General features: G+C 34.3%; 3 long non-coding RNA genes across 3 annotated transcripts; all 3 read left to right on the top strand.

Moving 5' to 3' along the window:
* The first annotated feature begins 491 nt into the window (after positions 1 to 491).
* Positions 492 to 3,189, top strand: LOC118481991. Its single transcript, XR_004866601.1, has 4 exons — positions 492 to 538; positions 906 to 981; positions 2,095 to 2,208; positions 3,060 to 3,189. It is a non-coding gene; the product is annotated as an uncharacterized LOC118481991 (long non-coding RNA).
* Positions 3,190 to 3,359: 170 nt separating this feature from the next.
* On the top strand, positions 3,360 to 4,863 carry LOC118481989. Its single transcript, XR_004866600.1, has 3 exons — positions 3,360 to 4,254; positions 4,332 to 4,464; positions 4,828 to 4,863. It is a non-coding gene; the product is annotated as an uncharacterized LOC118481989 (long non-coding RNA).
* Positions 4,864 to 20,291: 15,428 nt separating this feature from the next.
* LOC110877329 lies at positions 20,292 to 22,844 on the top strand. The gene is made up of 2 exons (XR_002556958.1): positions 20,292 to 20,377; positions 21,433 to 22,844. It is a non-coding gene; the product is annotated as an uncharacterized LOC110877329 (long non-coding RNA).
* Positions 22,845 to 23,079: the final 235 nt, after the last annotated feature.

Genomic DNA, 23,079 nt, shown 5'->3' with positions numbered 1-23,079 from the left:
AACCCTAAGTGTGATTTTTTTTAAGTATTGTTGATTTTTTTTAATAGGAACTAGTGTTAACATGTGAACTACGATCATATGTGAACTTGGCATAAAGGAAACATATATACATTAGAATTTTGATTAGTTTCACGGAGGTTTCTTGAAAGTCTGTTATACCATATTTAATCTTTCTCTTTTCGTTTTATGATTATTTTCGCGTAAACAATCTTCAATAAACCACAACGTACTTTCACATAGTTTCCGTAGCATTCACCTGATACTAATTAATAGTTCATTTACCCAACATTGGTCACTTAAAAGAGTTTTAAGTTTTATTTTGTTAATTTCAGGAAGCCAAGCACATTGTGCCAAACTTGAGGCCACAACCACTAGATATCAAGAAAAGTACTCGTTAGTTATTTCTTCCTTTCATTTTCACACGACATACACTATAAATATTAGACTTTTTTTTATAATTTATCGAACTATATTTTCATTTGTTTCCAGCCCGGGACAAGAGTCAACGCATTCCAACGTTGTACAATCGGTTTATCAAGTAATGATCAAGGCTCGATCATGCCCCTTAGTGTTATTTTTCTAACTTCTTACGCAACTGTATGGGTTGCGTATTATGAATATTTGAGTATCAATATGGATGTTTTCACTCTATGTTACGAGATGATTATACTTTTTTTTTTTTCCAAATTGTTAAAGAAAAATACATTATGTCTAATTATCTATAGATTAGTATAACGCAAACATATCAAAAAAAATATGACATTTCTATATCAATGATTATTTTGGAATAAGCTATAATTAGATAAATGTGTTTTACAAATGAAAGACATTCATATTGCTTATATAGTTTGCCTAACTATGATGATGATGATGATGATGATGATGAAACATGATTATACATGTAGAGAGGAGATTCAAAGGATCAAAGACAACAATCCAAATATCAGCCATAAGGAAGCTTTTCGCACAGCTGCTAAAAGTGTAAGCAAGCCTACATATTTATTATATCAAAGGCAAGAAGTTAAGCTACATTGAAAACAACTTTATAACAGTTTAGCCCTTTTGATTTTACTACGATTGTGGTCATGACCCTCATGACCACCATGATCCTCCATGTTAATGTCATGTAACTCACCTCTAATCCACCATCCAAAACCACTACCCTAAGGGTGTGGTCATGACCCAAACCACTAGCCCCTTATTTTTTTTTTAATTTATCTTTGTCTAAAGAAAAAGGAAATGATTTGTTGAAAAATGGAAAGGAGGACCATGGTTACCATGGTTTAATCCATACAAACCATGGTGGATCAATCAAGGGGATGGTGTAGCCTTCCATTCATGTTCCTAGGTGGCAAATCATGTTCCAACCATAACCCCACACCCTATAGCCTAATAAAGAAATTAAGGACTGGGTTTAAATTTTGGCGTCTACTACATATTAAAATGGGAATGGGAATATGTACCAAATATTGTGAGAACTGCGAATATTTTTTTACAATCTAAACTTGAAGTAAAAGAAAATGACTGAAATGTAATGCTTGTTCGCCTTCTGAAATTCAATAAAATAAACACAAATTTTGTTTACATATATAACTTACACATATGTAAATTGTGTGTAGTTTATAATGTTATATTAACCATACATAAACTAAACATGTATAGGTAAAGGATTAAAAATTTTAAAACATATGAAGAAATTAGTTTAATAATGTGTACCTAAACATATATACATATTTGTGTTTAAAAATAAGATATTTAAAAATATGAATATCTGAAAAAAAAGTATATACATTTAGATTTTTTCTTTAAGTTCTTACATTTTAGATAAGCGCTCCACACACATTATGAACATTTAAATTTATTCTTTTTGCTCTTATGTTAATTAAGCGTTTTGAACCTTGCCCTATATACACACATTTTGGGTATGTGCTCTTTTCAAAAGTTTAAATCTAAACAGAGATCTGTTAACCCAACCAAATTAATTAAATTACATTCACAAAATCATTTAGTTTGTTATGTACTTGCTTTTGTGACTGTAAAGTACTAAAGGAATTGAATGTGTGACTGTATTAATTATGTTATGTACGTTTATAGTGGGCACATTTCCCTCATCTTCAAAAACTAGGGTTGTGGCTAGAGCATTTTCCTCATATTCAAAAGGTTGGGACGAATTTAGAGAACAACAAGCACCATCTCAACCTTGATGAGGTATGCTAACTTATGCTTAAAAACCACATAATCACTTCTGTTATGTGCATAAACATAATATGCAATGGGAGGGTCAAATATGTCACAATAACAATGTGTATAAGTGTTTATACAAATTCAAACTTCCTTATTTATATTGGTTAGAGTTAATTGCCATTTTAGTCCTTGTGGTTTGGGCCATTTTGTCAGTTTAGTCCAAATGTTTCATTTTTAACATCTGGATCCAAAAAGGTTTCATCGTTGCCATTTTGGTCCAACTGACTTAACATCATCCATATCTGTTAAAGCTGCCAAGGACATTTTTGTCAAATATGGATGGAGTTAAGTCAGTTGGACCAAAATAAAATGACAACAATGCCCTTGGCAGCTTTAACAGATATGGATGGAGTTAAGTCAGTTGGACCAAAATGGCAACGATGAAACCTTTTTGGATCCAGATGTTAAAAATGAAACCTTTGGACTAAACTGGCAAAATAGCCCAAACCACAGGGATTAAAATGACAGTTTACTCTATTGGTTATGTATTGAAGATCGATCTGTGTATATGCATACACACACATAGAGGGAGAAGGTCATTCAACACGGAACAATTATGTAAAAAAAACTGCGAGGGTTGCATTCACGTTAAATCTCGTGCTTTAAATGTGATACGTAATACTAATTTTAGTGCTTCTAGTCTCTATCTCACTACATGTAATTATCTTCAGTGTACTACGTTTAAGTGACTATATTGTCGCAGTTCTCTGCTTAAAATGGGTTATGCGCTTTACATCTGTTTTCATTATTTTCAGTTCAGTTAAATTTCATACAATTTGAGAAAGTAACCGATATTTTCTTCTTATATGTAACAGAATCAAGCAAGGTTGTGTAATCCCCAAAATGATAAAGCTTGATTTGGAATATCAACAAGGCAAAGCAATATATATGCAATGTATTGATGATTGTGTTAGATACTTTTCTATGTATTTTATGTTCTATTGAAGCCTGTAATTCTTGATTTGGATATCAATCTATTATCTGTCTGTTATATATTATATATTATATATTATATATAATAAATATGTAAGTTGTGGGACACATGGAATCTTGTGGTGCAACCTCGCTAAGTTTTGGGCGAAAAAATATTGGTCAAAGTTATTTGTTAATGCATACCCATCTATATTCTTATGACCTGACATTGAGTTTCCATAACTCCTTTCGCTTTCCTTAATTTCACCCTACCTTTCAAATATACATTTAGAACCCTAATCTTCGATTGTGTTCATCCATCAGTCATTCTCTATATCAAATGGTAACTCTTCTGATCTTCATCTTCTACATATTCAAAACCTAATATATTCATCTTATTTGTATATGAGCGACACACGGTGCACCATTACATGTTATGACCCGAAACGATTTTGTCGGGTCTTATATAATGAATCACAACAGTCGTTTCTTTTCTAAAACCCTAGCTATCAAAATCGTTTTTCTTCTTCTTGAATCATCTATGATCCAGATGATGTTCTATGTATTGAATCATCTATGATCCAGCGATTTAACCTTCAACCTTCATGTGCTAGAACCATCAAGGTATATTCTCTGTCTTTCAATGTTAGATAATATTTGTTGTTTTTCGATTTAATCAAAGTTATTTGATTGATCATCCAAACACGCTCAGAGATTGAGTACAAAGCTAATATGATGAGAAAGGAAACCCTAATTGCAAACTCTGTACAAGTTAGGTTAATCCACATGTTCGTTTTCTTTCGTGAATTATTGAAATTCTAGATTCATGATTGTTTCGCTTCAATTTGAATAGGGTTTGTTGTCGTTTTGCTTAAATCATGTTGTTTTTATAATTTTTTGCTTTAGTGTCTATTGTAATACAATGGCCCCATAGGTACAAAACAAATGACAACAAAGGAACTTATTGTTTCTAATCTAGATATTATTGTTGGAATGTTTGGTTCCTATATATAATATCCTTCCGTGTTCTTTGTATGTATGAGCCAATCCTGGCCCACATGGGAGAAACACTATCTTTTATCATCGATTCATTACCAGGTACGAAATCAGTTATAGGTTTTAGGATTTCACTGATTATTTCATTTTAAAAACATTCTCTTTGTTCTTTATTTCAGAATACTGAATACTGATTGATCGAGAAGCTAATGGAAGAAGGAGTAGGATTGGAGATGGACTTCACCAACCTTGGTGTTGTCGCTGACTCTATAGATGCCTTAATTACATTTCCTCTCCGTCATTGGTCTTAAGGTATCATTGTGTTTATTTCTTACTAATATGTAGTTACAGTTTGATTGTTTGTTGATTTATTTCCCCAATTGAAACTTTGAAATATGTTAATTTTCACCTAAAAGAAGAATATATACATGACATGGGTGTTTTGATGATATAATTATAGGTGTTTTCTTTTTCATTATTTCACTATTCATTATTCCTACTTTAAACAATCATCAGAAAAGTTCAGCAAGATCATATCTATCTGTATCGTGATTAAGATTTTATTTTGTCACAACAATCTTGATTTAATTCGGATGACGATTAATATTTTTGTCAATACATTATATATCTTGATTTAATTCGGATGGCGATTAAGATTTTATGTTGTCACAACAGTCTGTTGTGATAAATGGAGGAAGGGGAGGAGGAGGAGGACGTGTAACACCCCGAAGACGGGTTTGGTAATCAAACTCCGTTAATACTAAAAGACGGGTAAAGTACCGTTAGTAGTAAAAATAACCCGGTAAATATTTGGATTTAAATAAGAAATCCTAATAATTAAATACAAGCGAATCAAAGAATTAAGGAATTGAGTTTATAAGAGCCCGAGTTAACGGAACTTAAAATAAAACGGGTTATGATTTCCCGAACCTATTAAGTTAACTAGAGATAATTAACCTAGTTACTAGTATGTGCCTAAGTGATAAATGGTAAGTTGTAGCTTCAATTGATCAAGATAAAACATGAGGGACTAATATTTGCCAAGTTGGGAAACTTGTTTTAATTAAAAACAAGTAATAACACACAACACAAACACACTAAGAGTGTGTGTGTGTGTGTACGTGATCGACCAGGATACCAAAAGAAAAGGGGATAAACCCTAGTTCAACAAATCACCAAATTGAAGGAGTATTTGGGTCTCAAATTCGTGCATGAACGCGTAAAAACGATCACCAAGTCATGGGGATCACAAGGTATGTCGCAAAAACTAGATTGGTTGAATTTGAAATTTGAGACAAGTAGGTTACTTGCTAATAAATCGACGGATTATGATCCAAGGATGAAGTTAGGAATGATTTTTATGTCTAGGAGTAAACCCTAGTCATTTACTTGTTGAATTGAGATTCATAGTTATGAAATTCATGATTGTCCATTTATGTGTTAAATGGGTTTTGTAGAAATAAGATGAACCCTAGAATTATGACTATTAAAATGGTGATTAACTGATTTCCATGAGATGAATCTGAGAATAGTATGCATGCTAAACATAATGGAATTGAAATTATGTTTATGTTTAGTAGAAATAACTAGTTATGAACTAGTTGTAAATGTGTAAAAATTTATGCACATTAGGTGTTTGTTAAAATGCCTAAATGAGAACTAAAGTGTTGAAATTAGAGTGACAATGTGTATTTGAATGATATGGCAATTACGCGTAATATGAAGTGATAGGGGTTCTAAATATTATGTTGATTTAGACTTAATGTTGTAACCCATGTGATCAAAAAGTAGTTAACTTTAGATAAGCTAAGTTAACTAATCATGAAGTCGAATAATAGTTTCGACTTATGAAATAAGTGAGATGGAATAGTCGTGAATAATTATGACTAATTAACCATCTTACAATTTACAATGATAGTTTGACGATTAACAAGCTAGGTGAAAGCTTGGGAACGAAGTGGGTCAAACGAAGCAAGAATGACGAAAAAGCATAATTTGGAAGTAAGGTAAGTATGGCTTACACTAGTCTTATATTTTAGAATATTCTCTTATCGTATTAGTTACGAATAAGATAAATACATAGTTGAGGTATGATGTTCCGGCGTGTAGACGTACGGAACAAGATAGTCGAGCATGACAAGAAACCATGTTGATGGTTTAAAAGGAGTTAAATCGGTAATTCGATCATTTTATGACAAATGGAAAATGAACTTCTAAATGGTTACCTTATAGGGTAAACCAAAACAAACAATAAGGGTAAAACGGTAAATTGGTCACGCGTTGACCATAACTATTGGTTTTAAAAGACACTTATGAAGTAAGCCTTAATAGGCCGAAAAGTGTTAAGAAATGAATTATAAGTAAAATGACCGCACGATGTAAATCGGAGAGAGTCATATAGTCGAGATGAAAATACATGTCATCTCGCTAATATAATCGGTCATTTAGACCAAACGGGTCAAAAGGTGAAGATACCACCTTTTGATAATAACGACTAATGATTCTTGTCGAGTTATATGAATTCAGGAATAAATGTAGAAATGATATTTGCATCGCTATTATTTAGCGATTATTATAGCAAGGCATTAAAACAGGTGAATACATTGACCCGAGCCAGGTATGTGTAATAGAGTAATTATTCATTTAGAACGTAAGGTTCAATGAGCATTAAATGAAGTCTTAGATAGACAATGAGTTACTTAAATGGGTAAACCGAATGTTTTAAAAGAGGGTCGTGGCGTTTCGAAAAGCATAATGACTTTTCGAACAAGATCATAACTCAAAAGAAGAATTATGGGTCAAACACGCTCTCAAAAGACCTTGTCGTAATTGAAAGACTAAAAAGTACCAAAACGCCCTTGTTAGCTAATTCGAACAAACAACCTTTAAAGGTTGTTTGGAAACGAGTTTTATGATTAGGTAAATACTTAGAATAAGTATAGAAGCTGAAAGAGGTATTATATTCGTCAAATGGCACTATTTGAGTTTTTGCCGTAAAATAATGAGTCAAGAGGTAAAATTTGGTTTATATAGATCACCACATTAAACCCACCATAAATACAGTTGTGGTGGGAGATTATAGGATAAGAAATGTGGTGATGGAATGCTGGAAGCAATCGAAAGCGATTTTAGGCTCGAAAATGTTTAAATACCTTTAACGGGTCAAAATAAGCATACGAGCGAAAACATGTTTAAATTGTGTAATAAACCTGTGATTAGAACCTAAAATGGTAGATAACATTAATTTGAAGAAGTGTATGTGATATAGGGATCAAACAAATACGTTTGTTTGATAAAATGCATAAACGGGTTAAAATTCGGTAAAAAGGTAACGAGTCGAAGGCTTAGAAGTCTCAAAATTTGTTATGTGGGATGTTGGATTTTAACTCCGTATGATGGTGAATTAAATTACGGATGCGTAGGAAAAAGAATCGCGTGAAATGGATCAATAACGAAGAAGTTATGGCCGTTTCCGTAAAAACTAGTATTGCTGAAAAATGCAGGACCCAGCTCCAGAGCTGCTGGAAAACGGTCTCCCTCGCGTGGCGCGAGGGAGCAACTGGGTGCCTTCGCGTGGCGCCAAAGAGCACTGTTTTAGCGAAAATTTTTTATTTTAATCAGTTTCGCTTCCCGGACTCGTTTAAATACGTTTTAAGTTACGTATGACTAATCCAACTCATGTTTTATGAGTTTCAGGTATAATTTTAGCACCGGAGGACGATCAAGCACAACGAAGAACCGAACACGATCAAGAAATAAGCTTCCGCACTATGTATCGTTGTTAGGTTAAATGACGAACTCACACATGTTATGTTGTATAGTTTTAATTCTATAAATAAAGCTTAATGAAACCCGTATTTTCAATGTATATGAAATCATAATTACATGTTTTATTTCGTATTTTATGCGAAATTAGTAAAATAATAATAAGGGTGTTACAAGTTGGTAATCAGAGCTCATGGTTAAAGAATAAAGTGTGTTCGGTTCGAGGCTTGATCGCAAATCCGGTAAGTACATGTATACCAATGGTTTAGTATGATTAAAGTGTTGAGAATAACACATATGGTTATCGTGTAATACACGTTACACCAATAAAAACGATATAGAATAGATATAGTCAACGAAATTACACGCGTTGATGCGTGATGTGTGTAAAATGCAACATATAAATTACATCAAATGAGGCATAAAACTAACCCTTTTTAAGTACTAATGTTGGAAAAGTGTAGTTTTGTCTTCCTTTTGTATTTTCAGGATTAAATGAGCTCAAACTAATAAAAGAAGCAAAAAGGCAGCTAAATCTAACATAAATACAAGAAAAGGAACAAAAGTGGATCGCCCGACCCCTCGACAGCATCCTCCCAAGCAAAACAGAGAAGGCAGAAGACTGAACACGCCCCGTGCTCAGCGAGCACGGGGCCGTGCCCAAGAAGCAGCAGAAAAGACAAACCTGTAGAAGCTTCTATTGCTCACCACGGGGGCGTGCCCAGTGAACACGGGGGCGTGCCCAAAGTACTGCAGGCGCATTAATTGTAATTGCAAATTACAATTAATGAGGAGAGATAGTGTCAGACAGGCACGGGCCGTGCCCAGCGGACACGGGGCCGTGCCCAGGCCTCTGTTCAGCCTATAAATAGGAGTGCTTGGCTTCATTGCAACTCATCCCTTGGCACACCACCTCTCTCACACTTCATCCACCACCCACCACCATCACAACACCATCATCCACCACCATCATCCATCGTCCATCATAGAGTGTGTGAGTCGTCTCGGGATCCAAGATTGATCGTAAGAGTTCTTGACAATCAAGGCCATGTTTGCCTAAGTCTCTTACATCACTTGGTGAAGACAAGTGTTTAGTATAATACTTTTTATTTTTAATCTTTTGCACTTTTTATTTGGTTTTGTATTAATGACTTTAAGAACTAGTTGCTTATGTTGAAGGTGACTTTTCCTTATCGTTTGTCCGTGGTGTCTTGGCATTATTTTACTGTCTATATAAAATAAAAGATTTTCACCATTCATATCTCCACGATCTATATGGAGGTATGTTGGCTACCTGGTCGGGGGTTAAGGGAACGATTTGGTAAGGGTCTTGCCCTTGTTCAGCGTTTAGAGGTCCTGCAAGGGACCTGGGTCAAATTTAGTAGGGTCTCCTTCAATACCCAAAGGTATTGGATGGCGGGGATCCAAACTCTTTGACCCCCTCATAAGTTAACTACTATTAATACTATAACCTGGCTATTTAGGACTGTATCCCTGCTGACTCAGACTACTTAGTCGAGGGTAACGTCACCTTCAAAAGAGGGGCCTACCATAATTTTCATTAATAACTTAATTCATTATCTTTCAATAATCCGACCCTTTAGGATTGTATCCTTGCTGACTCAAACTACTGGGTTGAGGGTAACGTCGCCTTCAAAAGAGGGGCCTACTACAATAACTAAGATAATCTCTTAAACAAGTGCAAAAGTGCGAAAATAATTAAAGGTTATACTAATACACGAATCGGATCCAAGTGATTCATCTTGTCTATCTGTTTTTATTTTTATTTTATTTTTCAGCATTTAGTTAGTTTTATTTTCTTAGTTTAAAAATCTTTTCTAACATTTTGATTTGATTAGACGTTGAGGATAAACCGGTACTAAAAGCTCTTGTGTCCTTGGACGACCTCGGTATCTTACCAACACTATACTACGTCCACGATGGGTGCACTTGCCCATATGTGTGTTTAGTGTTAGTAAATATCATGTTTTATAAATTTAAAACTTGGCTAAAAAGTGTAAAAGGGCTTAAAATATATACCAAAAATATATAACACCTCGCACACATCAATGCGTATAGTAGAAAAGCCATGTATTATAATACGGGCATCCTTTAATGTTGAAATTACTAATTGTTGTATATGTTTTAGTTGAAGGACACTCGCATATGAGGATAGCGAGGGTTTAACAAATCGCAGATTTGACAGAGGGACGGTCCAAAGAGTATGCTCATCAAGGACCTAAATCGCGTAACGGTCGCGAACAAGGCTAATGGCAAGAGAAGCCCGTTAGGGCAAGCATTACCAGGTGCACATTTTAAATTTAATTGCACAAATAGTAATATGCAACAAATATGTAGAAATTGAAAGTTGCATATGTAGATTAAAAACTTGGAAAAACCCGAATAGAAAATGTATTCGGGATATTGTTTCCAAGAGAAACAAATAGAGGCATTACTTACGTAGGGCGTGATGTGAAAACTACAAAAAGGTCATGTGTGTCATGTGTTAATCGCTTACTCTGGCCAAGTAAGTAGTGGCATATGATACCATGAACTTCTTATAGCGGACACATTTACATCCGATGTAGTAAGGACGGGGTGAATGGGACAAATTAAAAAATACCCAAATGAAACAAATGAACAAAATAGTTGATAATAATGTAAACGCACAGCCGGGTGACGGAAGCGTATTACATTAGGATAATGAGCCCGAGAGAAGGGACAAGGATTAATGTAAATGATGATATAAATGAATGATCAAAAGAAAATTCACGAAAATTAGTCATCTTGGACGAAAGGGCCATGGTGAACAAAATGGGCAAGTAAAACCAAAGTATAGATGATCCGCCGGGTCATAAAAACAAAGGTGTTTCCCACACGAAAAAGATATTCAAGGTTGTTAACTGTAGTCGTGGTAGAGAAAGAATAACGATGATAATCGTCACTCATAATTAATAAGGCCGCCAATGGTGGTCACGTAAAGAATAAAAGACATGGTCGAATAAAAGCGACGGATTTCGTTAAGATGACCAAGTAAATCGAAATGAAGTCTTAATGCATACCAGAAGGGGTGCAATGATAACGATTTCGGTAAAACACCCGGTTAATGGGTAAGGGATTAAACACATGCGTAGACTGAGAAACAGGAACGTGTATGGAAAGTCAAAAAGACTCGGGTTTTGGGTCATGACTAAAGGATGATAAGATACTGCAAATAGAAATTTTGATAAATTACGTTCAACTATTTCAAAGCTGAACGGGTCGAACAAAGACTGAAGTTTGACATTCATAAGTGATGAATTTTCACACGAACAAGTCAAACAAATTTAATAAAGGATGACACTTGCTAAAGTAAGTAAGCGCGAATCGAATAAATAAAAGTGCGAAATATTAATAAACCTATGTAAAGGAGTTATAGGCGTAACAAACATTAAAATAAAAGAACCCGGGTAATGGGACGTAAAGAAGTATAGGTAAGAACCGGGTAACGGTAAGTGTAGGGCAAATCGACGTGTAATTGACGTTAGAAGTCAAGAAGTCGGAAAGATAATTCAAAAGAAAACAATGTAGCCTTAGACTACGGTCAAGGTCAAATGCAATCCAAAAAGTAAAGGTGAATAATTCTAAACATAAAAAGGGGTGCCTTAACGCCATATGCGTATATAAACGTATACACATTTGAATAAAGACTCGAATAAAAGATGATCTACGGGATCATCATAACCTACGGGATATTAATTAGTGTAACGGTCTACGGGGCCAAAATGACCCACGGGTCATGAATTGAAGCAAAGGGATCATAAGGGCCTCGCCTTAAAGAGGTAAAAGCTTAAGGAAATAGCCTACGAGGTTAAGTGAAGGAACCTACGGGTCAATAGTGTAAGGTGAGGGAACTTGTTACGAATCCTCACGTAAAACGAGAATGGAAAACAATAAATTATGGGTTGTCAATTTCCTTGATATGAGTAATTGACATAAATAAAGAGAAAAACGTTAAACTAAAATTCAGTTTTAGTAAGAAATAACGTTTTAACAAATATGAATACTATAAGGCAAATTCGGAAATAACAAATATCAAAGAGTATGGGTCTTAACATCGATAGGTGCGAGACGATACATTCGAAAAGAAGAAGTATGATAAAGAAACGTTGATATAAATTAAACATGACGTGACACGATCACGGTCAAGAAATGCAATGTGAAGTGGAATCACATTATAACCAAGTGAGCGGTAAAGAGTAACTGGAATAATAAGTCGAGTTAGTGAGACCGGTTAAGGCCATTTAAATAAATTTGGTTGCTTGTAAGCGGTGAATTCGGTATAACTGAACCGAATAAATGAATTTGAAAACAAAAGAAATTGTTGCTAAAAGTGAAAGATTTCACTAAAGACCTTTAAACGGGTCAAGGTAAAGGATTCACAAAGAGTTCGATAATATATAAAAGCGATGGATATCGCTAAGTTAACTAAACTAGTAGAAATAACGAAATTACGTTATTTCAAGTTGCATTATGTCGTATGAGGTACGTAGATGTTTTGTAACCAAAAAGATATTACCATAATTTTTCTGGTAATACTAACAATTGGTTAAAGTATGAGTAATGCTTAAAAGATTACTCAGGTCAAATGCATTGAGTTTAGAACTTGATGAACTATGTAAGAAAGGTTTCGAGGACGAAACCTCTTTAAGGGGGGTAGACTTGTAACACCCCGAAAACGGGTTTGGTAATCAAACTCCGTTAATACTAAAAGACGGGTAAAGTACCGTTAGTAGTAAAAAAACCCGGTAAATATTTGGATTTAAATAAGAAATCCTAATAATTAAATACAAGCGAATCAAAGAATTAAGGAATTGAGTTTATAAGAGCCCGAGTTAACGGGACTTAAAATAAAATGGGTTATGACTTCCCGAACCTATTAAGTTAACTAGAGATAATTAACCTAGTTACTAGTATGTGCCTAAGTGATAAATGGTAAGTTGTAGCTTCAATTGATCAAGATAAAACATGAGGGACTAATATTTGCCAAGTTGGGAAACTTGTTTTAATTAAAAACAAGTAATAACACACAACACACACACACTAAGAGTGTGTGTGTGTACGTGATCAACCAGGAGACCAAAAGAAAAGGGGATGAACCCTAGTTCAACAAATCACCAAATTGAAAGAGTATTTGGGTCTCAAATTCGTGCATGAACGCGTAGAAACGATCACCAAGTCATGGGGATCACAAGGTATGTCGCAAAAACTAGATTGGTTGAAGTTGAAATTTGAGACAAGTAGGTTACCTGCTAATAAATCGATGGATTATGATCCAAGGATGAAGTTAGGAATAATTTTTATGTCTAGGAGTAAACCCTAGTCATTTACTTGTTGAATTGAGATTCATAGTTATGAAATTCATGATTGTCCATTTATGTGTTAAATGGGTTTTGTAGAAATAAGATGAACCCTAGAATTATGACTATTAAAATGGTGATTAACTGATTTCCATGAGATGAATCTGAGAATAGTATGCATGTTATGTTTATGTTTAGTAGAAATAACTAGTTATGAACTAGTTGTAAATGTGTAAAAATTTATGCACATTAGGTGTTTGTTAAAATGCCTAAATGAGAACTAAAGTGTTGAAATTAGAGTGATAATGTGTATTTGAATGATATGGCAATTACGCGTAATATGAAGTGATAGGGGTTCTAAATATTATGTTGATTTAGACTTAATGTTGTTAACCCATGTGATCAAAAAGTAGTTAACTTTAGATAAGCTAAGTTAACTAATCATGAAGTCGAATAGTAGTTTCGACTTATGAAATAAGTGAGATGGAATAGTCGTGAATAATTATGACTAATTAACCATCTTACAATTTACAATGATAGTTTGACGATTAACAAGCTAGGTGAAAGCTTGGGAACGAAGCGGGTCAAACGAAGCAAGAATGACGGAAAAGCATAATTTGGAAGTAAGGTAAGTATGGCTTACACTAGTCTTATATTTTAGAATATTCTCTTATCGTATTAGTTACGAATAAGATAAATACATAGTTGAGGTATGATGTTCCGGCGTGTAGACGTACGGAACAAGATAGTCGAGCATGACAAGAAACCATGTTGATGGTTTAAAAGGAGTTAAATCGGTAATTCGATCATTTTATGACAAATGGAAAATGAACTTCTAAATGGTTACCTTATAGGGTAAACCAAAACAAACAATAAGGGTAAAACGGTAAATTGGTCACGCGTTGACCATAACTATTGGTTTTAAAAGACACTTATGAAGTAAGCCTTAATAGGCCGAAAAGTGTTAAGAAATGAATTATAAGTAAAATGACCGCACGATGTAAATCGGAGAGAGTCATATAGTCGAGATGAAAATACATGTCATCTCGCTAATATAATCGGTCATTTAGACCAAACGGGTCAAAAGGTGAAGATACCACCTTTTGATAATAGCGACTAATGATTCTTGTCGAGTTATATGATTTCAGGAATAAATGTAGAAATGATATTTGCATCGCTATTATTTAGCGATTATTATAGCAAGGCATTAAAACAGGTCAATACATTGACCCGAGCCAGGTATGTGTAATAGTCATTTAGAACGTAAGGTTCAATGAGCATTAAAAGAAGTCTTACATAGACAATGGGTTACTTAAATGGGTAAACCGAATGTTTTAAAAGAGGGTCGTGGCGTTTCGAAAAGCATAATGACTTTTGAACAAGATCATAACTCAAAAGAAGAATTATGGGTCAAACACGCTCTCAAAAGAGCTTGTCGTAATTGGAAGACTAAAAAGGACCAAAATGCCCTTGTTAGCTAATTCGAACAAGCAACCTTTAAAGGTTGTTTGGAAACGAGTTTTATGATTAGGTAAATACTTAGAATAAGTATAGAAGCTGAAAGAGGTATTATATTCGTCAAATGGCACTATTTGAGTTTTTGCCGTAAAATAATGATTCAAGAGGTAAAATTTGGTTTATATAGATCACCACATTAAACCCACCATAAATACAGTTGTGGTGGGAGATTATAGGATAAGAAATGTGGTGATGGAATGCTAGAAGCAATCGAAAGCGATTTTAGGCTCGAAAGTGCTTAAATACCCTTAACGGGTCAAAATAAGCATACGAGCGAAAACGAGTTTAAATTGTGTAATAAACATGTGATTAGAACCTAAAATGGTAGATAACATTAATTTGAAGAAGTTTATGTGATATAGGGATCAAACAAATACGTTTGTTTGATAACATGCATAAACGGGTTAAAATTCGGTAAAAAGGTAACGAGTCGAAGGCTTAGAAGTCTCAAAATTTATTATGTTGGATGTTGGATTTTAACTCCGTATGATGGAGAATTAAATTACGGACGCGTAGGAAAAAGAATCGCGTGAAACGGATCAATAACGAAGAAGTTATGGCCGTTTCCGTAAAAACTAGTATTGCTGAAAAATGCAGGACCCAGCTCCAGAGCTGCTGGAAAACGGTCTCCCTCGCGTTGCGCGAGGGAGAAACTGGGTGCCTTCGCGTGGCGCGAAAGAGCACTGTTTTAGCGAAAAATTTTTATTTTAATCAGTTTCGCTTCCCGGACTCGTTTAAATACGTTTTAAGTTACGTATGACTAATCCAACTCATGTTTTATGAGTTTCAGGTATAATTTTAGCACCGGAGGACGATCAAGCACAATGAAGAACCGAACACGATCAAGAAATAAGCTTCCGCACTATGTATCGTTGTTAGGTTAAATGACGAACTCACACATGTTATGTTGTATAGTTTTAATTCTGTAAATAAAGCTTAATGAAACCCGTATTTTCAATGTATATGAAATCATAATTACATGTTTTATTTCGTATTTTATATGAAATTAGTAAAATAATAATAAGGGTGTTACAAGTTGGTAATCAGAGCTCATGGTTAAAGAATAAAGTGTGTTCGGTTCGAGGCTTGATCGCAAATCCGGTAAGTACATGTATACCAATGGTTTAGTATGATTAAAGTGTTGAGAACAACATATATGGTTATCGTGTAATACACGTTACACCAATAAAAACGATATAGAATAGATATAGTCAACGAAATTACACGCGTTGATGCGTATAGTAGAAAAGCCTTGTATTATAATACGGGCATCCTTTAATGTTGAAATTACTAAATGTTGTTTATGTTTTAGTTGAAGGACACTCGCATATGAGGATAGCGAAGGTTTAACAAATCGCAGATTTGACAGAGGGACGGTCCAAAGAGTATGCTCATCAAGGACCTAAATCGCGTAACGGTCGCAAACAAGGCTAATGGAAAGAGAAGCCCGTTAGGGCAAGCATTACCAGGTGCACATTTTAAATTTAATTGCACAATAGTAATATGCAACAAATATGTAGAAATTGAAAGTTGCATATATAGATTAAAAACTTGGAAAAACCTGAATAGAAAATGTATTCGGGATATTGTTTCCAAGAGAAACAAATAGAGGCATTACTTACATAGGGCGTGATGTGAAAACTATAAAAAGGTCATGCGTGTCATGTGTTAATCGCTTACTCTGGCCAAGTAAGTAGTGGCATATGATACCATGAACTTCTTATAGCGGACACATTTACATCCGATGTAGTAAGGACGGGGTGAATGGGACAAATTAAAAAGTATCCAAATGTAACAAATGAATAAAATAGTTGATAATAATGTAAACGCACAACCGGGTGACGGAAGCGTATTACATTAGGATAATGAGCCCGAGAGAAGGGACAAGGATTAATGTAAATGATGATATAAATGAATGATCAAAAGAAAATTCACGAAAATTAGTCATCTTGGACGAAAGGGCCATGGTGAACAAAATGGGAAAGTAAAACCAAAGTATAGATGATCCGCCGGGTCATAAAAACAAAGGTGTTTCCCACACGAAAAAGATAATCAAGGTTGTTAACTGTAGTCGTGGTAGAGAAACAATAACGATGATAATCGTCACTCATAATTAATAAGGCCGCCAATGGTGGTCACGTAAAGAATAAAAGACATGGTCGAATAAAAGCGACGGATTTCGCTAAGATGACCAAGTAAATCGAAATGAAGTCTTAATGCATACCAGAAGGGGTGCAATGATAACGATTTCGGTAAAACACCCGGTTAATGGGTAAGGGATTAAACACATGCGTAGACTGAGAAACAGGAACGTGTATGGAAAGTCAAAAAGACTCGGGTTTTGGGTCATGACTAAAGGATGATAAGATACTGCAAATAGAAATTTTGATAAATTACGTTCAACTATTTCAAAGCTGAACGGGTCGAACAAAGACTGAAGTTTGACATTCATAAGTGATGAATTTTCACACGAACAAGTCAAACAAATTTAATAAAGGATGACACTTGCTAAAGTAAGTAAGCGCGAATCGAATAAATAAAAGTGCGAAATATTAATAAACCTATGTAAAGGAGTTATAGGCGTAACAAACATTAAAATAAAAGAACCCGGGTAATGGGATGTAAAGAAGTATAGGTAAGAACCGGGTAACGGTAAGTGTAGGGCAAATCGACGTGTAATTGACGTTAGAAGTCAAGAAGTCGGAAAGATAATTCAAAAGAAAACAATGTAGCCTTAGACTACGGTCAAGGTCAAATGCAATCCAAAAAGTAAAGGTGAATAATTCTAAACATAAAAAGGGGTGCCTTAACGCCATATGCGTATATAAACGTATACACATTTGAATAAAGACTCGAATAAAAGATGATCTACGGGATCATCATAACCTACGGGATATTAGTTAGTGTAACGGTCTACGGGGCCAAAATGACCCACGGGTCATGAATTGAAGCAGAGGGATCATAAGGGCCTCGCATTAAAGAGGTAAAAGCTTAAGGAAATAGCCTACGAGGTTAAGTGAAGGAACCTACGGGTCAATAGTGTAAGGTGAGGGAACTTGTTACGAATCCTCACGTAAAACGAGAACGGAAAACAATAATTATGGGTTGTCAATTTCCTTGATATGAGTAATTGGCATAAATAAAGAGAAAAACGTTAAACTAAAATTCAGTTTTAGTAAGAAATAACGTTTTAACAAATATGAATACTATAAGGCAAATTCGGAAATAACAAATATCAAAGAGTATGGGTCTTAACATCGATAGGTGCGAGACGATACATTCGAAAAGAAAAAGTATGATAAAGAAACGTTGATATAAATTAAACATGACGTGACACGATCACGGTCAAGAAATGCAATGTGAAGTGGAATCACATTATAACCAAGTGAGTGGTAAAGAGTAACTGGACTAATAAGTCGAGTTAGTGAGACCGGTTAAGGCCATTTAAATAAATTTGGTTGCTTGTAAACGGTGAATTCGGTATAACTGAACCGAATAAATGAATTTGAAAACAAAAGAAATTGTTGCTAAAAGTGAAAGATTTCACTAAAGACCTTTAAACGGGTCAAGGTAAAGGATTCACAAAGAGTTCGATAATATATAAAAGCGATGGATATCGCTAAGTTAACTAAACTAGTAGAAATAACGAAATTACGTTATTTCAAGTTGCATTATGTCGTATGAGGTACGTAGATGTTTTGTAACCAAAAAGATATTACCATAATTTTTCTGGTAATACTAACAATTGGTTAAAGTATGAGTAATGCTTAAAAGATTACTCAGGTCAAATGCATTGAGTTTAGAACTTGATGAACTATGTAAGAAAGGTTTCGAGGACGAAACCTCTTTAAGGGGGGTAGACTTGTAACACCCCGAAAACGGGTTTGGTAATCAAACTCCGTTAATACTAAAAGACGGGTAAAGTACCGTTAGTAGTAAAAAGAACCCGGTAAATATTTGGATTTAAATAAGAAATACTAATAATTAAATACAAGCGAATCAAAGAATTAAGGAATTGAGTTTATAAGAGCCCGAGTTAACGGGACTTAAAATAAAACGGGTTATAACTTCCTGAACCTATTAAGTTAACTAGAGATAATTAACCTAGTTACTAGTATGTGCCTAAGTGTAAATGGTAAGTTGTAGCTTCAATTGATCAAGATAAAACATGAGGGACTAATATTTGCCAAGTGGGGAAACTTGTTTTAATTTAAAACAAGTAATAACACACAACACACAAACTAAGAGTGTGTGTGTGTGTACGTGATCGACCAGGAGACCAAAAGAAAAGGGGATAAACCCTAGTTCAACAAATCACCAAATTGAAGGAGTATTTGGGTCTCAAATTCGTGCATGAACGCGTAGAAACGATCACCAAGTCATGGGGATCACAAGGTATGTCGCAAAAACTAGATTGGTTGAAGTTGAAATTTGAGACAAGTAGGTTACTTGCTAATAAATCGATGGATTATGATCCAAGGATGAAGTTAGGAATGATTTTTATGTCTAGGAGTAAACCCTAGTCATTTACTTGTTGAATTGAGATTCATAGTTATGAAATTCATGATTGTCCATTTATGTGTTAAATGGGTTTTTGTAGAAATAAGATGAACCCTAGAATTATGACTATTAAAATGGTGATTAACTGATTTCCATGAGATGAATCTGAGAATAGTATGCATGCTAAACATAATGGAATTGAAATTATGTTTATGTTTAGTAGAAATAACTAGTTATGAACTAGTTGTAAATGTGTAAAAATTTATGCACATTAGGTGTTTGTTAAAATGCCTAAATGAGAACTAAAGTGTTGAAATTAGAGTGATAATGTGTATTTGAATGATATGGCAATTACGCGTAATATGAAGTGATAGGGGTTCTAAATATTATGTTGATTTAGACTTAATGTTGTAACCCATGTGATCAAAAAGTAGTTAACTTCAGATAAGCTAAGTTAACTAATCATGAAGTCGAATGGAGAATTAAATTACGGACGCGTAGGAAAAAGAATCGCGTGAAACGGATCAATAACGAAGAAGTTATGGCCGTTTCCGTAAAAACTAGTATTGCTGAAAAATGCAGGACCCAGCTCCAGAGCTGCTGGAAAACGGTCTCCTCGCGTGGCACGAGGGAGCAACTGGGTGCCTTCGTATGGCACAAAAGAGCACTGTTTTAGCGAAAAATTTTTATTTTAATCAATTTCGCTTCCCGGACTCGTTTAAATACATTTTAAGTTACGTATGACTAATCCAACTCATGTTTTATGAGTTTTAGGTATAATTTTAGCACCGGAGGACGATCAAGCACAACGAAGAACCGAACACGATCAAGAAATAAGCTTCCGCACTATGTATCGTTGTTAGGTTAAATGACGAACTCACACATGTTATGTTGTATAGTTTTAATTCTGTAAATAAAGCTTGATGAAACCCGTATTTTCAATGTATATGAAATCATAATTACATGTTTTATTTCGTATTTTATTCGAAATTAGTAAAATAATAATAAGGGTGTTACAGGACGGTTATGGTAGCAGCGGTGACAGCCATCCATGGAGAAAGATTAAGTACCTGGAGATATTGGTTTGGATTTTAAAATTGGTGGTGAGTTGACTTCCAATTTGTGAATTCTTTGTTCAGTTTTTGCGTCTACAATTTGTGAATTATTATTGCTTTTTAGAAAAGGAAGTGATCAAATTCTTTTAGTTTTGTATAATTAGGGTTCGTAATTGGGTTTGTAATTGGACGATTTAGTGTAATTAAGCAATCAATCAGGCACTTCTTTTTTTTTTTGTCTGTTGAAATTTGAGATCTTAGGGTTAAGGGGATCGGCTTGGGTTAACCTGAAAACATTATTTTTGTGGAGTACATGGAGTTTGTCTTCGCCTTCTACAACAAACAAAATATCATTCTGTCAATGTTCGCATCGTATTGTATTGTATTGCATATGAATTTGGTTATTGTATTTGTCTTGTAGATGGTATAATAGTAGATAAGTGATGAATCATACAAAATCTTCTTTCATTTAAAAGTGAACCACTGTTCTCTTTTTATACTATGAATGGGTTGCTTGATAATGATAATTGAGCTATTAAGGTACAAAAAATAATGTTTTCAGGTTAATCCAACCCGATCCTATTAATTTACAAAAATAATGTTTCCAAGTTAACCAAATCGAGGGTAGTTTCGGTATTATTTATAAGGTTATATTAATGTTTAAGTTTTATTCAAATATTTGCTTAGTTACATTTTGATTTCTATGGACAAACAACCAGTTTCCTCACAATACACATATGTGTGGTAGTTGTAAATATTTTCATACAAAAGAATATAATAGTAATATGTTGATTTTTATAGTCAAATTTATAAAAAAAATGGTTTGCCACTAAACTACATTTGTAGCCAAAAGTTTATTCAGATGTCTTAAAACATTGACGTGTTCATACATCTTATGGTGATCAAAGTTATCGGGATTATATTAATTATTTTATTTATAATGTATATGTATCTTAGTTGGTAACATGTAGACAAAAATAATACAATGATGTTCAAAAGTAAATATATTTTTTCAACTGTTATCCCACCGCCTCTGAATACATGTACTTTCTTATATGTGAATAAAAACCATGTTACTCATTTAAATTTCCTATTAACTTCAGGATACGACAAAAATGGGGGCTGCTCGAGATTGGATGTATAAACCTAGGCAGTTACCCGAGTTTGAAGCTGTAGTTGTTGACTTCCTAAATTCTTTGTTTGCTAAAGAAGAAGGAAGTAGTCAAATGTGTTGTCCTTGTAAAAAGTGTATGAACCATCATTGATATCGAAGAGATGAAGTATTTGATCATTTAAAAGGACATGGACTTGTATAAAACTACTAAGTTTGGGTTTTCCATGGAGAAAGCCCTTCACAAAGAAGAATTGGAACCGTCACCGACACCAATGGAGCTAGTATGCATAATAATTTTTATGAATTATTGCATGATAGGTTTAGATGTACTGCTGAGAAGACAAGTACTGTACGAGAAGGCTTAAATAAAGATGCAAAAAAGTTCTATAAGTTGGTTGAAGATGGAAGTCAAGAGTTATACCTTGGGTGTAAAAGGTTTCCAAAGCTATCTTTCATCATTAGGCATTGTCTCTACAAGAGGCTTCACAAACTTAATAACGTGGCATTTGATGATCTCTTGCTACTTTTACAAGAGATGATTCCAGAGGCTAAACTTGGAAAACCCTCTGGCTAGTTTTACGCAAGCTAAAAGAGTTATAAGAGATTTAGGGCTTGATTATAAGAAGATTCATGCATGCCAAAAATGATTGTATGATATATTGGAGAGAGTATGAACATGTTAAGGTGGGCCACATTTGCCACACAACTAAGTGGGAACCACTGAATGATAAACAAGGGGGTAAGGGTAAACATGATGTACATTATTCAAAGGTCCCTGCTAAAGTGGTGTGGCATTTTCCTTTAAAACCGAGACTACAAAAACTTTTCATGTGTTCAGAAACAGTTAAATATATGACATGGCATGATAGTGGGCGCCCAAAGGATGGATATATATGACATCCTGTAGATGGGCAAACCTGGAAGGAATTTTATTCTCTGTATCCTCATTTTGCTAAAGAAATGAGAAATATGAGGTTTGTCAAGTGATGGATTTAATCTATTTCGAACAATGACCGTTGCTCATAGCACTTGGCATGTGGTATTGATTAACTACGATTTGCCGCCATGGGTGTCTTTGAAACCAGAATACTTTATGTTGTCTCTGTTAATTCCTAGACCTAAATCACTAGGTAATATTAAAGATTACTAATTTACTAAAGCTACATCGAGTAAATACACCAAATGTCTCCCAAAAGGTTCCATCGGGTTCAAATGCAACAAGAGCAACTCACCTACGAGCTATAGTTACCATGGGTCAACTAATATGGGGTAATACAAGAGGAGCAATTAGAAGAATGGTTCTTGTTGTTGAGGATAATTACGAGGATGATAAGATGATTCAAAGTATTATTTTTTGTTAATCTCAAAGTATTTTTAAATATATTTTCCTTTTGATATTAATTTACTTTCTATGCTTATAAAAGTTAATGATCTAGATATGGAACTAGATCATGAAAATGAGTTGGATATTCAAGGTAATTTTGTTTAGTGATTTAACTGGATTATATTACTATACTTCTTTGGTATTGCTATTCGTTAATGATATTGTATTTACAAATGATTAGATGATGTTGATCAAGATGATCAATGTGAAGATATGGACGACATGATACATGAAAATAATGAAAATGAGATA

The sequence above is a fragment of the Helianthus annuus genome, chromosome 9 (assembly GCF_002127325.2).
Source record: "Helianthus annuus cultivar XRQ/B chromosome 9, HanXRQr2.0-SUNRISE, whole genome shotgun sequence".
NCBI lineage: Eukaryota > Viridiplantae > Streptophyta > Magnoliopsida > Asterales > Asteraceae > Helianthus > Helianthus annuus.
The sequence above is the reverse complement of the archived record's forward strand: the minus strand, read 5'-3'. Positions and strand labels throughout refer to the sequence as shown.